Genomic DNA, 18,273 nt, shown 5'->3' on the forward strand with positions numbered 1-18,273 from the left:
CACACAGACATACGTATACTCAAAATACCCACATAAATAAAATAAAACAATTAAAAAATCTTTTAAAATTAAAAATCTGAAACAAAGAAAGCCCAAATGTTTTATTTATACAATAAATCTAATAACATTTCATTGGTTAGTCTTAAAGTTCAAAAGTTTTGTCTATTCCTTCATTCAAATATATATGAGGAAAGGAAATGAGGCTACAGTGAACAGCCACAATGAATAAGGCTGCAAAAACTCCAAAGAAAATAAGATTATCATATATTTGAACACGTTTTAAAACATTTGTTGTAAATTAACAGGCACCTATTAAATAAAAATTTAAATGTGGAAATTGTAAAAACATCAGCTGTAATTATCATATAACCACTGCATATTAATGTCTTCCTCCTAGGGTTCTTATGCATATACATTTAAATTTCTAAATTTTTGTTATTTGTATGTGTGCATGCCTATGCATGGGTGCGTGCATGCCTGTGCATGGGTGCGTGCATGCCTGTGCATGGGTGCGTGCACACTACTGCACAAATGAGGACATTACAGGACAACCAGTGGAGGTAGCTTATTTCCTTTTTCCATGTGGATTCCAGGGATTGAACTCATGTCACCAGGCTTGGCAGCAAGCACCCCTACCCACTAAGCCATCTCACTGGCCCCATGTACAGTTTATGTAATTATACTGTTTCTGTAGGAGCTGTTTTGAACTTCCGCTCATCCATCCTTAGATAGAACGGTAGGAATATCTTACTTTGTTGGGATAGAAACCTTTCTCTCTAGAGCTTTGGTTCCTGTGTCTCAGCTTTTCTTCGTGTATGTTAAATGGAACTCCTGAATTGAAAAGAAGTTTTAACATATAGGGAGTGGTTAAAAACAACAAAGAAGTTTTAAAAACACTATTTTTAGATTTTGAATTTGGTCATCATAGTGTTTAGATTATAAAGTTAGACTACAGCTTGCCAGCTGAGTACCCAAGCTGGTTCTAGACACCCAGTGGGGCCATTGGCTGTAAAACCACACCTAACTTAACAATAGCTACTCACTTGGCCACTGTTTCTTGATAACCCATTGCCTGTTAGTCTCTGTTTTGGTCACAGCTTGTTCGCCGTCCATCCTCAGTAGGTCAGTTAATAGACAGTGTGGTATGAAAAGCAGAAAAAGGAGACGTATTTGGCGTGGCCACGACGTATCTGATTGCTGATCTTTGCATTAAGTTGAGAAGCCTCTGGTACCGGAAGAGGGAGGCTCCGAAGTGCCCATCACTATCTCTGTGCCTTTGTGTTGCAAACAAAGGGCCACGGATGGGATTCGTAAGGTACTGGTTGGGAAAGCCAAGGCGAGTGAATGAAAGCATAGAATTCATTCTGCGGGCAGAAGCTCAAGCAAGCCTAAGGCCCAAGAATTCCAGTTTCCATTTCAGAGGGAAGGGAGGAATTCTCTGAAGGGCTGGCCCTTTCATTGTAAGTGATTGATTTTCTTTGCTGGAGGGGGCCTGTACGGCCCTTACTGCAGTCCCAATGACAGCCTTTCTTGGTTGACTTCCTTGTGACTCACAGTCACAGGCATCTTGTCACGTCTCCCTGCCTCATCTGCACTTCTGATAGTGGGTAAAGGAGGGTTTCAGGAAGGCTCAGGCCTTCTTTCTGCGAGGCAACCCTCTTAATCCCCCCAACCCTGTGGACACGGAGGGAAAAGCCAAGTCTGCGCACGCGCAGTTTTCCAGCCTCTCCAAGCTGTGTTCTATTCCTTCAGAGTCCTAATCACAGCTTTACCGGACTCATATTAGTTCCTCCCACACCCACTTCATGACCACAGGAATCTATTTTGTTCACCTCTTTGTGACGCTCGCGAAGTGCCTGGAGCAGTGAGGAGCCCGCCGTATTGCAGTAATGCAGCACACCAAGTGGCACATGTGTCCCACTGATCAAATGTTAAAAGATTACAAACTTTTTATCAAAGATGGTTACTGTCTCTGAGTGGAGAAACGCTCTCTTTCTGAAGGGCGTGGCGCACTCTCCCGACTGCTCCCTCCGCCTGAGGCAGTCTGAGCCCTTTCCTCACCTGTGAGTTAATGGGGAGGAGGCTTCTACCTTTCTAACTTCTAGCAAAGCTACCTTTCGGCCACTTTTCATCTGCCCTGAAAACTTCTGTCAACCTCTCTTTGTCACATTGAGTCAGACTCTTGGGACATACTCTTGGAGGCTGATTGGATGTGTCCGCTGACACACATGAGTAAGGAGGACACAGTGTGTGTGTGTGTGTGTGTGTGTGTGTGTGTGTGTGTGTGTGTGTGTACTCGCGTGCGTGTGTGTTTGTGTGTCCAAACAAGAGGGAGGCCAGGTCCCCAAAGACCTGTTCTGATCCCAGTGAATCTCAAGGACAAGAACAAATTATGCAGCAAAAGTAGATGTGTGGCTGGAAGAACCAAGCCTATGAGGACCACAGACACCCAAGAGACCATGTCTAATTTGTTTGCTTAGGGCAGGGCCTCACTTCCAGGTACTGGTTGGTCTTAATCACTGGCCAGAATATGTGTTGACATTTGTTCCAGGTGAAACAACACTTTCTCTGCCCCATTGTGAGCTTTCTCACCTTGGAGTATCTACAAGAGCAGTTACTCAGGATGTCTCTGAGAAACCCCACTCCTGACCAGCTGACGCTAGGAAGGTGGTGAGAAATCACTGGAGACATCCAGTGACTTCCTGGAAGAGGTCTCTTTGAGAGCTGTGCAACTTCCCTTTGTAATCGAACTCATCTTTGTTTCTGTTCTGTTTGTTTGTTTTTAGAAATGAAAAGACTACTTGCCATGTCCCAGGGAAGGGAGGTGAGGGCAGAATGGCATGCCTAGGGCCTGGAAGAGGTGAGTGGAAGAAAGATGGAGAGTCCCAACACCTCACAGTGGAGAGAATCTGAAATGGGCGGTTTGGCTAGTCTCCCTAAGTCATGGAGGTGTCTAAAACTCACCATGAAAATACCTGCTGGGGCTGCAACCTAATCCCCACAGCTGTGTGTGGAGGAAGAGACCTTTATAAACTTTGGATAGTTTTTCTTTAGGGCGGACTTGTGGGCAGCAGGCCCGAGAGAGGCACACCCAAGTTCATCCTGTTCCTCAACACACCAGGGCGCCTCGCCGCCCTGTCCTTTGTGGACAGCAACTCTTCTTGCAAAGCGAAGCTTGGGCTTCGTTTCATTCATAGGTGCAAAGCAATACGGCTGGGCTCTGTGATTGGAACACTGGTAAACTAGGCGTGGCCAGCAGCCCTCCCAACACCTCATGTGCGTTCTGCAACGATGTTCTCATCGCTAAGAGAGGGCAAAGATTTAAAACATTCAGGGGCCGGGGGGATAGCAAGCACCCAGCATCCATTTAGAAAGCTGTGAGTGATAGCACATGTTATAATCCCATTGCTGGCTATATGGAGAATGGTGGACTTATGGGGCTCACTGGCCAGTCAGTCTAAATCAATCAGCAAACCACAGGTTCCGGGGAGGGACTTTGTCTCAAGACACAAGGTGGACAGCTCCAAAGGACACTCCAGCTTCCACAGCACCCGGCCCATTACATGTGTACCTGCACATATTCGAGCGAGCATATTCACTGACATACGTATTCACAAATGATCTAAACCATTTAAATAAACCCGACAGGTAAAGTCGCTATTTCAGCCTTCTGTCTGATGACCCACTTGACCTAGCTTTGATGGCTCAGGCTCCAGGACGCAGAGAAAACTGCTTTGTCATTTCGTTCCCACCTTTTTAACTCCTTAAGTGGAAACATGGGCAGAAGGGACTTTCTGATTAGCTTGGCCCACTCCCTGCATTGCCCATTGCAGCATATGTGTCCAGAAATGTTGTCTAAGGCATGACATCCCCCTGCTAGTAAGAATAGGAGCTGTACCCACGACCTGGGGGCCCTTCTGGGGTCCAGCTCAGCCCTCAGTCTGCTACCCCCGGTTGCTTCCTTCCCCATATCTTGCTGGGGGGCATTTTGTTACATCCTGTCCCCCAAGCTTCCATGGGTCTGTCACCAGCACACAGTGTTCTCTGAGTAAAGGGTACTTAAGAAAAGTGTTACCCAACTTTTTGTTTGCTTCGAGGTGTGATGTCGGCTTCTGGCAATGTCTTAGAAATGTGTGGGGGACTCTGCAAGGCACCCTCTGTGCCCTTCCTGGTTTTCAAGGACTGGGGCAGTGGTGTCACCTTTCCTGATCAGAAAAAAGCAGGCAAAGCTTGTTTCCGCGGTACAGCGCCCCACGAAGAGGCCACTGTGTAGTGACGAGTAAAGGGCCAGATCTCTGGACCTTTTTGGAAAATCATCTTCACCACTCTGGGGAAGAAGATAGGTTTATGGGGTTGGAGAGATGGCTCAGCGGTTAAGGGCATTGACTGATCTTCCCAAGGGCTTGGGTTCGGTTCCTAGCACCCATGTAGCAAGCAACTCTAGCTCCAGGGGATCTGATGCCTTCACGTAGTCATACATGGGAGCAAAACACCAATGCATGCAAAATAAAAACAAATAAGTTGTTTAAAAAAAAAAAGAAAGAATGAAGTTTGTAACTTATGCCAGGGAAGCGAGCGTTTCTGTTCCTTTTCTAGTGCTATGACAGAACACCATGACCGAGGCAACAGAAGAGTTTATTGGGGCTTTTAGTCTCAGCGCGTGGGTTCATGACCATGTGACAGGTAGCAAGGCAGCAGTTGGGTAGGCGTGGAGCTGGAGCAGTTGCTGAGAGAGCTCACATCTGATCCACAAGCAGGAGGCCGAGAGGGCTAGCGGGGAATGACACAGGCTTTTGGGACCTTATAGCCCACCCCTAGTAACACGCTTCCTCTAACAAGGCCACACCTCCTAATCCTTGCCAAACAGTTCCACCAACTGGGGACCAACCATTCAAATATCTGAGCCTCCGGGGCACCAGCTACCACTGTGCCATGCTCACTTCTCTATGCCTCCGTTGTGCATCTATGATCCCAGAGAGGCGAGTGAGGCTCAACTTCTCACCCAAAGCCACATAGCCAGGAAGTTACAGAATCTGACGTTAAGCTGGCTTACCCAAGCCTCTAGCTCCCTCAAAGGTGAGGCTTGCTTCTGAAGATATGGCTGAAGGTTGAGGCCACGTTTCCAGAAAGGGGAGGAGGGCACTTGTTTATTTCTCCCTGTGCCTGTTGGTCTTGAGTGTCAGCACGATGGAATTCAGAGTCATCAAGGGGATATGGACAATGTTTTCAGAGATAACTATGGAGGGAAGTCTACCCTACACGTCAGTGGTACCATCCCAGGGGCTGAATAAAAAGATGAGAGGAGGAAGTGAGCTCAGCACGAGCTTCCCGAATGTCCATGAAAGGGAGTGGCAGCCTCTGCTGTCACCACACCTTCCCTCCTCCTCTCTCCCTGTGTCTCCTGTTGACCTGGGTCCCTTCCTTCTTTAAGTCCTTTGGTCAGGCACTTCGGAATAGCAATGAAAAGTTCCCAACACATCTCACTTCTGGTTTCACTTCCATGCCACGAGAAAGGAGAAGGCAACCACTTTCATCCGCCTCCACTCGCTCTCTCCATGTTTGTACCAGGGACCACAGTGATGGGAGGGACTGGACTAAGGTGCCGTGGGGTGGGGCATCATCGTCAGGCTTCGATGCTGGGTTTTGTGCTTATTTCAGAGAAGAGGGATGCTGCTGACAGATGTTGAATGTTTGAGTCCATTTCAGAGAGGAGGCTTAGTCTCTGTGGGAATAGTGATTGGGGCTTGCAAAAGTCCTTTACAGCCATGTAGCACGTGAGTAATATGTGGATACTCACGGCATGTCATTACCCTTTCCCAAGATCTTAAATATAGTCCATAAATAATTTCTATATCTTTGAAAGATTGCTTTCCCCCTCCCTCGGTATTAGGATAATAGGAAAATGTGACCGCCCTGCAAAGAAAGCCGAACTCTGTACAATATTGACATGTGGCTTTTAAAAAGGAGTTTACTCATTTGATTTTATGTGCGTGGCTGCTCTGCCTGCCTGTCTGTCTGTGCATCTCATGTGTGCCTGCTGTACGGACTTGAAGAGGGTATCAGATCCCCATGAACTAGGGTTATAGATGGTTAGAAGCCACCATGTCAGTGTTTGGAATTGAACCTGTGTCCTCTGCATGAGCAGCCAGTGCTCCTAGCTGCTGGGTCATCTCTGCAGTCCTCACTCATGCTAATTTTTCTTTCTTTCTTTCTTTCTTTCTTTCTTTCTTTCTTTCTTTCTTTCTTTCCTTCTTTCTTTCTTTGTCATATCAACAGGAATTAAAACACCCCAGTTTTAAGAAAACTCATGGGAAGTCACTGACTTTTATTGTGAACCCTTGTAGTAATAGAGAGCAGTTCTGATGCTAAGGTCCTGTTCCCCAATTGGTTATTGATCTGTCAGTAAAGAAAGCCATGGGCCAATTGCTGGGCAGAAGGTACAGGCGGGACTTCCAGGTCCTGGGAGGCAGGCAGGGAGGGGCATGGAAGGAGGATGGGGTTCGCCATGCTTTGGAGAGAGAACTAAGAGCCGTGTGGGCCACACAGGTCAAGGGAGTTTAGAAACTGACGTTTAGGGCAGGTGGGAGAGACGGGGATAAGAAATTGATAAGGGCTTGCTTTTCAAGGCAGGAGATAGTAGTGCCCAGCAATTGTGCCAAGATGGCAACATGAAAAGGTACAACTGTGTATGTGTCTTTTATCCATTGATTCAAGGGAAGCCGGGTGGGGGCTGGTAGTGTGGTCCAGATCCTGGAGCAGAGGCAGGTAGTGTAAAACTACACACAACAAACCCTTCCAAAAGGAAGCAGCAAAAACAAATGAGAATGTCCAAGATTTATATTTGCTTGCCTCCCCCCCTTTTTTTATTGAACTCAGGGCCTTATGTGCACATTAGACAGTTACTTAGCCACCTTGCTTTGGGGATTGTGAAAGGGTATGGTTTGAAAATGAACCTTAGATGCTTCTGAAAATATGTATGACTGCAGGGTTTACGTGCATGCACTTTTACTCTAACACCGAGTTTAGTACAGGTCACCCAGCCAAGGAGGAGATCCACAATGCTGCCAGATGTGACCCTCTTGGCCAGTCTCACTCAAACCATGCCACTGGATATTAGTGCTTTCTGTGCAAGCATGAGGACCTGTGTTTTGGTCCCCAGTGCTCATGAAAAAACAGGGATAGCTAGTCATATCTGTGACCCTAGCACCAGGGGCAGACAGGTAGAGTTAGACAGATCCTGGGAGCTTGCTGGCTAGCCAGTCTGTCTGAATGGTAAGTGCGGTGAGAGACCCACTGTCAGGGTAATAGGATAAAGAGTGACAGGACAGGAGGACATTTGCCATCCTCCTCTGGCTCCTGTAGACTGCACAAAGCCACATACATCATACACACACAGTAAGAATTTATGATTTATGTTTGATAACATGGGAGAGTTTTCTCATGCTAGCTTGGCAAAGATGGGGGCTTAAGAATGTGTTTCCAGAGCCTCGTGTTAGAGATCGACCTCTAGCCTCACTTTCCCGCGGGAGCCAGGCCTTGAACTCAGGTTATGGCAAACACTCTGACCTGCTAGGACATGTCATCAACTTGGGACAAAGCCTTGTGTATCCCAAACTACAGTAACAGAATTAACAAATGAAGATTTTCGGTTGTGTATTTTTTCTCTCTGCATTTTCTTTTTTTTTAAACATTTATTTATTTTATGTATATAAGTACACAGTTGCTATCTTCAGACACACCAGAAGGGGGCATCAGATCCCATGACAGATGGTTGTGAGCCACCATGTGGTTGCTGGGATTTGAACTCAGGACCTCTAGAAGAACCGACAGTGCTCTTAACTGCTGAGCCACCTCTTCAGCCCTCTTCTGCATTTTCTAAGCAAGATAATTTTATTAATTTGAGGTTATTTAATTGGAAGACCAGGAAAGAATTTGCAAAAGAGCCCTTTAAAGTCACAAAAGTTCTTCCTAAGACGTACATGGAGCAAACATCTGAGCCTAGACTGTTATGTGGTAAATGGCAAGAATATAATTCAGATTCAGTTCTTTTATTCGCCCTGTTACTTTATCTCACAATACATTAAAAGTAACCAATGAATAGAAGGGAGATAGGAAAAGCATATAAGCGTAAAACATTTTTATATGAAAGTATTTTTACAAACTAAAATAGGATTTTGGCCTAAGGCTAAAAAAAGAAGAAGGAAAGAAAAGTCTTAGTATAAAACCAAAAGTAAAAGTCTGAGTATCACAAGAGGTTCAACTTGGTCACAGGGATTTTGTGTACATAGACTCAAGCTTGCCGAGGTTAGACTCCTGCAAGACCCTGAGGTTTGCAGAAGATCTTCATCTGTTCTTGGTAACATTTCCACAAACTACCTTAAAGAACAAATCTTTATCAAGATTATGATGTTTTCGGCCTAGCTTGCCAACTTTAGCTACTTAAAAAGCTGAGTCATAACAAAATTGGGATTTATTTTTAAAACAGTTGTTTTTGTCTAAGCTTTGCTCAAAGTTCAAACTAAAATCCATTATTTCTTTTTTAAGGTTAAATTAAAAAGAAAAAAAAAAAGATTCTCCTGGGTGTTCAACAACTAAAAGCAGGAGGCAGAGCCCAAGAGGGTAAAAAGGGACAGAAACAACTTTTAATATGTTTGTCATTTTCTTCCAAAGTCATCAGGGGGTTAGCAGACCTGGCTAAAAGGCCTGGCAGTTCTGGTAAATTGTTTATCTTCTTCATCTGAGAGGCCACGGAGTGCTGGACTGTTGCCACAGATGTATCTGCAAAGAAGAGAGTTGCTGCCTCCAGCCAAAGTCCCCTAAGTGACCAGGGATGGTCACATGGCCAACAAAACCCTGATCAACACAGCAGGTTGTAAGCAAGCACGAAGGGGTGGGGAGGAAGTAAAGCACCTCTGGGGGCCCCCTCATAGCGCCTCCTAGTGAGTAGAATGACCTCCCCTGTGCAGAGGGAAAGTTAATTTTTATCCAGTTACCTAGCCTTGAGCCCAGCAAATAATAACAATAATAAGTGATAATAAAAAACAAAATTTGAGTCAGTCCCTTCCTGACCTGGTTCAGACATGGGACTTGGTACTCCCATTAGGATACTCATTAGGATAACCAGCTTCAGTCATTTAAAGACACCTCTCCGAGTCTTACTAAGTAACCCAACAGCTGCCAGAGTCCACGATGTTGCTAACTGAGCTCACCTCTCCTGGAAGCAAAGGCTATTTTCCAGCCAGTGCTCAGAGGGAAACAAGAGAGCCCGGTAGAGAAGTGAGCCAATGGAGGACATAACAAGGGACCAACTTCTACAGCAGCTCCACACACTCGTGACACAGCTCCCGACTTCAGGATTGTTCATGTGGGAGGTGCCCTCCTGACATCTAAGCTCACCCATACTTTAGTCCTGCTGGACAAATCCTGTCTTGAATGACAAAAAACCCTTCACATGTTCTATTCTTCTGTTAGAACTCATTTGTCTGGCTCCGAGTAAATACACTCCAGCTCTACTTAGTGACTATTTCTGAAGAAGAGCCCCATCACGCCCCATCACCCATTCACACCCCATCGCCCTTCACCATGCCCCATCACCCTTCACCACGCCCCATCACCCTTCACCACGCCCCATCACCCTTCACCACGCCCCATCACCCTTCACCACGCCCCATCACCCTTCACCACGTCCCATCACCCTTCACCACGCCCCATTACTCTTCACCGTTCCCTATCACTGCTGCGTCTCTCACGGTCCTCCTCAGGCCTCACTTGTACTTTACACCAGTCCACAAAACGCTTATCTTAGTACTTCCTTCAAGTCTCAGGCCCCAGAGGACCCCTCACCACGACTCCCACTGCCAGGCATCACGGGGCAACTGGCAGACATGAATTGACCAAATCTAAGATTGTTTCCTGGATTGAGGCTCTCCTACCTTATAGAGGCTTCTGAAGGAAAAATAAAAACCAAATCCTCTGTCCCACAGTGCATCAGGCTCTAAATTTTCCTACCAATTTCCCTAGTGGGTAAAGAGTTTGTTATGAAATCTAATGTGGCAGCATGGGGTGATGAGGCCGGCCCATGCCAAGGTGTCCCCCTGAGAAATTGCACCACTCGACAGACCTAGTCTAAAGGAAATTTATTTGGGGGAAGAGGAGGGAGAGAAGGGGTAGAGGCAGTCTGATGAGAGCAGAGCTGTGAGGGTAGAGAAACGGGAACAGAGAAGGACAAAACCTGGGAGAGAGAGAGACCAGCTGGGAACACATGGGAAAAGAGAAAGAAAAAAAGAGAGAGAACTGGGGTATAAAGGCAGATGTTTTATAGGCCAGGCCCCCTGCACCTGGTGGCTGCAGGTAATGGCCACAGGTGATGACATAAGCCATTGCTAGGTCCCTGGGAGGAGCCTAGCGGAATCGCCTGTAAGCCAACGGGCTTCCCTTGCCCAGGCCTTCTGGTCCTCTCATTGCCAGTTTTCGTTATCCCTCTAATAGGATTTCTTTTCCTGCTTCACGTTCTCAATCCCTACCTTCTCAACAGACTGATCAAGTTTGCTTCTTCCGGAGTTCAACAGACCCGGTCAGAACAACTCCTAAGTAACTTCTCCAGATGGCTTTGGTCCCCCGCCCCTTTTTAAAATTCTGCTTTGTGTTTTTGGCTATTCCTCTTTAAGCTCTTGGTGCTATTGGCACCCTCCACATTGCAAGCAGTTGCGTTGCAGATGGTATTGCCTCATGGATAATAACCATCAAAACCCAACTCACACCACCAAGAACATCTCAGTCTCCAAATGGGGTCACAGCATGGCCTTGGACATCGTGTGGTAACAAACCCCTCCCATTTCCAAAATGCCCCTTGAGCCTTCTATGCATCACCGTTCTGAAGCCACTGTGCTGAGTCAGCAGCGCTCCCCCCTCCCCCAACCCCCAAGCTCTGACGCTCCAGAAGTGAGATTTTTGTCCCTTGTTAATGATTTGACTTCATTGATCAACTGGGGGTGGGTGGGAGGAGGGTATGGAGAGATGAAAGAGACAAAAGCCGAAAAATAAAAGTCCCACACTTTGACAATCAAGATAGGACCGTTTGGAGCCTAATCCCTAACTCCCCGTGACATCTTCTTACACAAAGGAGGAGTCTCGAGAATAATTAACAAGAAAATGAGAGGTCTGCCAGACTACTCAAGATACAGGCCTCAAGTGAATCCCAATATGATAAGAACAAGTGATGTCCCCTCAACTGCTACAGTGAACTTCAGCCCCTTTCCTGAAGCAACACTCTCTTCTGGGAAGTTGCCTTCTATTCTCCCTCAGTGGCCAGTAAATTCTCTGTCTGTGCTGTGCTAGACTCTTTCTCCGTCAGGATGTCAGGATCACTGCTCTTCTGCGTGTTCTTTTATACGGCAAACAGTTGTGTCCCCGTCAGGAGCTCGTCTGGCAGTGTCCAAATGCAGTGGCACGAGTAGCCCATATGTGGACAGGGGTAAAGTCATGTAAAGCGCGAAGCAGCCTAAGCAGAAACACCGACTACATTTAGGTGTTGTCTTAGCAAGGGTTTCTATTCCTGCCCAAACATCATGACCCGGAAGCAAGTTGGGGAGGAAAGGGTTTATTCAGCTTACACTTCTATGTTGTTCATCACCAAAGGAAGTCAGGACTGGGACTCAAGCAGGTCAGGAAGCAGGAGCTGACACAGAAGCCATGGCAGGATGTTACTTACTGGCTTGCTCCCCCTGGCTTGCTCAACTTGCTCTCTTAGAGAAAGGGATAGCACCACCTACAATGGGTCCTCCCCCCTCGATCACTACCCTCTCATGGAGGCATTTCCTCACCTGAGGCTCCTTTCTCTGTGATAACTTCAGCTTGTGTCAAGTTGACACACAAAACGAACCAGTACTGGTGTCACTGCTGAAGTGAGGAATGCTTTGACCCCAAGCTCATCTCCTCTCAGATTTGTTAGCAGAGAATGGGAAAAGATCCCAGGCTGCTACTTGGCAATCTAACACTGATCACCACCATGACCTTGACCAGCAAGGCCCAAGGCAACAAACTTGAGCCCCAGGACTAACATAGGTAGAAAGGCAGCCCCTCCCTGCCCATGCTGAGAAAATTCCTAGTCTACAAAGAGTGTTCGCATGTCGAGCGGAGAGATGTTAATTTCCACACTTCCTGACCTCAACCCGTGAGAATGGGTGTGAGTCAAAGCCAGAACTTAATAAGGGACCGATCCTCCGAGGCCTTCACACAGTGGCCGATGTTCCTAGAAAGCAAGGGGACATCCCTCGATCTGTTCTAGAACATTCAGTAAAATTCACTCAAGCACGTGATTTACCAGTATGTGAATGAGAAAATTGGGGAAGGCAGGCAGGATACTAAGAAGACACTCTGCTCCAGCATCAACAAACGGAAACAGCATCACTTAGCATAAAGGAGGAAATGAGGCAAGACTTGAAAACAAGAAGTGGTCATTTCTGAGGGGGTGGGCTCCTTAGTGATGCATCATTAGTCCTTACCTAAACCGTAGGTTATTTCCTCGATTGTGATATCAGATGACAGCGGTGTTTTTATTTCATCTTCATCCCCTTCTAAGCATTGGATTAGTTTGATCCTGTGACTCCTTTCCATCAAGTCCCCTCTGTTCTTCATAGATTCCTCTTTGAAGAACCCGTCCAGGTTCATGAAAGGAGAGCTCCTCTGTGCGTCTTAGTCTGCCGCTGCCTGCCCAACCTGTCACCATGGAAGATCTGGCTCAGGAGTTTTTAATCTGGTCAAGAGGCTCGGTCTGGTATAAGTTGTCTCTCTGAACTCCCACTGGGATAGTGACAATTGCTCCTCAGAGGCGGGAGCTGGAGGAATTAGACACAATGAACGATGTATAGAAGGGGCCGAGTAAGACCCGTGCACATAAAGAGCGTTCATAGCACGCAGGCACTTGGCATCCGAGAACTTATTCTCCTGAGGCGTGATTGGTGCTTGGAAGGGGAAGTGCAGATGAACCGAGGTCAGAGAGACAGGTTGGGTGTTACAACAGTCTGGAATTGGTCTCTCATCCGGGCACTGGCAAAGTGAATTCAGAGTGACCTCGTACGCATTTTGCCGATTACATTATATCTCAGGCACAGGTCTACTCAGTAGGAATTCACACCCTTGGTGTGTGTGTGTGTGTGTGTGTGTGTGTGTGTGTGTGTGTGTGTGTGTGTACGTGTACAACAGTGTTCTAGGAAGCTTATACTTCAGAAGTGCCCTCTTTAAAAACCTCTATGAACGTTCTCTGTGAACTGCAGAGCCCTTCCTGTTGGCGTACTTGATGCTAGAAATGGGTCAGCACGGACAAAATTAGTAGCTTTGAAATCAGCACAAGGGCTGATATGAAAGGGCTTTCCTTAGTGTGCTAGATGGTGCTAAACATACACAGCTCATCTAAACCCTTAGAGTAGGCCCTGCCCTTGCTGGAGAATATATGAATGTAACCAGTGCTGTGGCTCCAAGCTGTAAAACCCCACATCTGGATATGGATTCAGAAGATTCCAGTAGTTTGGTGCCTATTATAATACCAATTGGATTCTGCCTTGATACTATATATTCTGTTTGCCTCAATGGTACTTAGGCACTGCAGTAGCCACCTCTTAACCACAAAGGAGCAGACCCAAGGACCACACACTCCTCAACAAGTTAATCTAAGCCTAGTGGCTTAAAACAACACCACTTACTTATTATCTCCCTGGTTTCTATGAGTCAGGATTCTGAGAGCAGTTTTTGGCTAGAAGATGTCCCACAGGGATACAATCACATGTTGGCCAGAGCTATAAACTATCGAGCCTGGCATGCGGCTGATGGACCCACTTCAAACATAGGTGTCTGATATGCTGGAGGGAGCGTTAGTTTTCGGCATGTTGGCATCTCCTCGGCTTAAACACAGCACAGTGGCTGATCTCCAAAGGTAGGCATCCTGACAGAGAAAGCCAAGGTAGCCCTGGGTCACCTAAGCAAGGAAGCCATTTCCCTCCACAATGCTGCCGAGGGTTTTCCATGAAAAGTCTAGGTTTGGTTTGGAGGAGGGAAAATATCTTGACCTTTCTGTTTTAAGATAGTCTTCTATCCAAATAATTATATAAAATTTAAGAAGAAAGGGGAGTAATAGGTGAACAGAAATGTGAGCCCCGATGTCCTTTAAAAATGCCTTATGATTTTCCATTGAACTTTTATTAAGTCAAGAAAAGCAAGGCTTTTTTTTTTTTCCTGGCTGCCTCAAACAGGAAAGGAATCATCTAACTCCCAAGAGCGTTTCTACCAAATACCTTTTGCCTGACTTGGAACAGGGGAACCTTCTAGGGAGACTGATCTACAGACAGGCTCGGGGACAGCAGAAGGGAGTGGCTCTGTGCCTAGCCCTTGATGGCTGCTGCCTGAGGTAGGGGGAGTGACCAGAGGGGTCCATGAATCGGCAGGCAGCAGCAGAGAGAACAGCCCTGGGTTTTGCATCTCTGTGATTGGCTTCCGTTGGTGTGACTGGCTTTCCTACACTGCTTCACTTCCGCTAAAGCACTGCATCTCCCTGCAAGTGATCACTTACCCTGACTTTCACAGATACAAGAAGCGAGAAACAAGAAGCAAGAAGACTGTCTTTCTTTTTCCTTACAAATTCACCTTGAACTCTCAACGCATTGCTTAATATGATGAAGAAATATTCTTCAAATACTACAGCTGCCATCCCAGTGGCCTGACTGCCATTGATTGACCCCAACCTCCCAGCCACGGACGTTTTCAGAGGAGCAAGCCAGTCGCTGGGCATATACACTCCTCTCAGGCCAGAGACCAGGCACACTTAGGAGGGGTCCTGGAGGCTGGACAAATACTGCCTCAGAAACTGGTTGAACAAAAGAACTGAACCCCCACTTAGAGAAACTAGAAACATACTGGCAGCTAGCTCAGGTCTCTGTGAGATGTTCCTTTTTTTGTGGTATCTTCTGTAGGTAAATATTGGGGCATGACTACAACCAAAGCCCTCTGAACCCCCAGATCTGCATCTGGACCCTGAGCTTGGAGTCACACTCAGCTGAGATGTGAGCACAGATAATGCATGGGGTGTTTTTATTTAGCTTTTATATCTGAACATTAAATTCTTTAAAATGCCTCACCGTACACACAGTTTAAAAATGTCCAGTAACTCCCTGAAGCTGTGCTTGCTTTGGATATGAAGAACTCCATTTTAAGAGTCACATATTTTAGAAGACTTATCTTTATTTTGTGTGTCTGGGTGTTTTGGTTGCATGGATATATGTGCACCATGTGCCTGCCTAGTGGCTATGAGGCCAGAAGGGAATGTAGGAGGTTCTGGAACTGGAGTTACAAGGGTTGTGAGCTGCTATGTGGGTGCTGGGAATTGAACCTGGGTCCTCTGGAATTGCAGCCAATGCTCTTAACAGTTGAGCCATCCCCTAAAAAGATATTTTTTAAATATTGAAAATTATGTCTCACCGTGTAACACAGGTTTGTCTGGAAATTGCTATGTGGCCCATCCTGCCTTTGAACTCATGATCGTCTGGCCACTATTTCCCAAGTGCTATGATGAAGGGCATGGGGCACCATGTCCTGTTAGACTCCATTTTTATTCACAGAAGCTTCTCAACCTTATTAAGTTGAACAAAATGGCTGAAAGAATAGATGCACCATAGGTGGCCTTAGGGATCCCACACCTATCCGACCCTGCAGTTTGACTTGCTTGGATTATGGGTTCTTTTTCTTAGCACCTGTGAATAGGTTCCAGGAGAGGAACATGGGCCTACAGAAGCAGGCAGAGTGTCTGGCAGAGTACCTGCTAGCTCTCAGGATGGGACGTCCAACCATCTTAGTCTGAGTCATTTCTTGGCACTAAAGTCAGGAAAATTCTGGGCCCCAAGCTATCGCCGTGTCTCAGGATAGCTTGGACTAGACCAGGTGGGTGTTGTGGAGCCCAATAGCTAGGTTAACGCTCGAAGCCTAGTACTTTACTCTCTGTGCAGCCTTGAATGACTTAATGGCTCTGTGTCTCAGTCTTTTCAGGAATAGAAGTGGGGAGAGTGATGCCTGTGTTTTTCAGCATGAAACAGTATGTGTAGACTGCCTTGGGTTTGTTGTGCACATAGAAACTGCTCATATATGTCAGCTATTACAGTGGCAATTATCATTATTTAAACACATGGGCTTCATTTCTCCTTAGAAGTGGGACAGGCAATTCTGTAGAAGCAACAAGGAAATGTAGGTACCTGATGTGTCTGCCCAGATCTATCGAGAAGTCGCATGGTATTACTGACAGCTTAAGAAAGTGGAAGCACTTGTGTTGTGCCTTCTGGAAATTGTTAGATCAAAATAAGATTGTAAGGGCTGGGGATGAGCTCACTTGGTAGCGTGCTTACCCAGCTAACACAAAGCTCCTGGTTCGATTCCCAGCACTGAACACATGAGGAATGGTTGTGCAGAATGATAATCCTAGCATTGAGGAGGTAGAGGCAGAGTAAGACCCAAGGTTTACCTGTAAGCCTCACCTGCCCAAGGACCAGGTAACTTCCCACAATGCTGGGAGTTGTAGTTCTTAGAAAATAACAAAGCCACATGGGAAACTACAGTGGCCATACAACAGGGGTCTTATTACCACCCAGCTGGGAATTGCAGGGCGTGGTCCTGATCTAAGCCCATCCTGGTCAGTATTTAATTAAAGCTTGCTTCACATTTGGCTCAAAAATAGTGGAACTCATTTTCCTTGCAAATCTCAGGATTAACAGCAGGAGGACCAGAAGCTCAAGTGTATTGTCCATTACACTGTGAGTCTAAAGCTTGCCTTAGATATTTGGGACCTTGAATGCCAAAAAAACACCCCCCTCCCCCAAAAATCACCAGTTGCTAGCTTTAAAAACCTTGGCTGCCTAGAGGACCAAGTTTTAATTATCTGGAAAATTCTGAAATGAAATCCTTTGATGAGAGAGGTAGGAAGCCGAGTAGGCCTTGTAGGCATCTTGGGCTGGACTGAAAAACTGCAGACTCTTCTGTGAGCTGCAGGGAACTTTCCTCGGCTCCCACCCACCGGCTTCAGGCACATGTGTTTTCCATCAGTGTTATTAGTGGCTGCTTTTCAATCCCTCATTTCCTATCATTTAGCCTGAAAATATTTGCTGAGTCACTTGACCTCACGGATCTTCCGAAACAGTAGTCACATGACCAGAAACCACTGTAGACTTATAGCTTACCTCCAGGCAAATCTTGTTTTCCAAACTTGTTTGAAGTGTTGTTTTCAGATTTAGACACAAGGCATGCCCTGTAGCGAGAGACCTGGAACTGCCTGGCCTGGCTTCATTCATAAAGATCGTGTTTTCTAAGTGAGGAAGGCAGCTCTTCATCAAGTTCTGTAACAAAACAAAGGCGGGACCACCTTATGACTGAGACTCACAAAGGATGGTCTGGTAGGCTAGGCCTGGAGAGAACAGGAGACTGAAGGTCTGACAAGACGAGAAAGGACTTGAAGCTTGAGCCTGGAGCATGTGCATATGGAAGGCATATGCAAAGGCAATCAGCACGCATGGTGGACTGACAGGAAGTGAAGCAGAAATAGGGCTGTTATGGACTGAATCTCCACGTAGACACACGTTCTGATCACTTAGCTCCCGGCCTACAGCAGTACTGGGAACGCTGTAGTGGTTTTAGGAGACTGGTTTAGGATACGTCTTTGAACGTTGTACCTGCCCTTGTCTCTGGTCCAGATCTCTCTGCTTTCTGGTCCATAATCATGAGATGCTATCCTACGTTCCTGTCTCTCACCACCAGGCCCTCCCCACCATGGCTAGCTTGAAACTCTTCTGAACTCTGAGGCAGAATAAATGTTACTTCTCTGAAGTTGTTTCTGTCAGGTGTTTGATCACATCAATGCAAATGTAACAATGCAGTTCGTTTGTGAGGGACAAGAGACAATAGACTCTCAAGTCCTTACTGCGTGAACCCTGCTACCAGCAAGGGTACCCCCTCCTCCCCCTCCACCTCAGCAAGGGTCACCCCTCCTCCCCCTCCACCCCTAAGTGTTCAGAATGTCCTGTGCCTTACCCCTCTATCACACAAGAAAAACATGTCGCCAGGCGCAAAATAATGCCTGGCAATCTCAAAGGTAAAAGGGGGAGACGTTTCTTTTAAAATGCTATTCTCTAACAAGATTTGTCATAGTTTAGACCACACCAACAACCTAATAAAATGTGTATTTAGGGGGCTGGAGAGATGGTCCAACAATTAAGAGCATCTTCTGCTTTTGTAGAGAACCAG

General features: G+C 46.4%; 2 long non-coding RNA genes across 2 annotated transcripts; one reads left to right on the plus strand and one right to left on the minus strand.

The window, feature by feature from the left end:
- Positions 1–7,642: 7,642 nt before the first annotated feature.
- LOC147996516 (uncharacterized) lies at positions 7,643–10,004 on the minus strand. The gene is made up of 3 exons (XR_015676845.1): positions 9,933–10,004; positions 8,691–8,778; positions 7,643–7,875 (listed from the first exon to the last, which is right to left on the minus strand). It is a non-coding gene; the product is annotated as an uncharacterized LOC147996516 (long non-coding RNA).
- Positions 10,005–13,805: 3,801 nt separating this feature from the next.
- Positions 13,806–17,856, plus strand: LOC147996517 (uncharacterized). The gene is made up of 2 exons (XR_015676847.1): positions 13,806–13,930; positions 14,578–17,856. It is a non-coding gene; the product is annotated as an uncharacterized LOC147996517 (long non-coding RNA).
- Positions 17,857–18,273: the final 417 nt, after the last annotated feature.

The sequence above is a fragment of the Rattus norvegicus genome, chromosome 2, assembly GCF_021556685.1.
Source record: "Rattus norvegicus strain SHRSP/BbbUtx chromosome 2, alternate assembly SHRSP_T2T, whole genome shotgun sequence".
In the NCBI taxonomy this organism is placed as follows: Eukaryota; Metazoa; Chordata; class Mammalia; order Rodentia; family Muridae; genus Rattus; species Rattus norvegicus.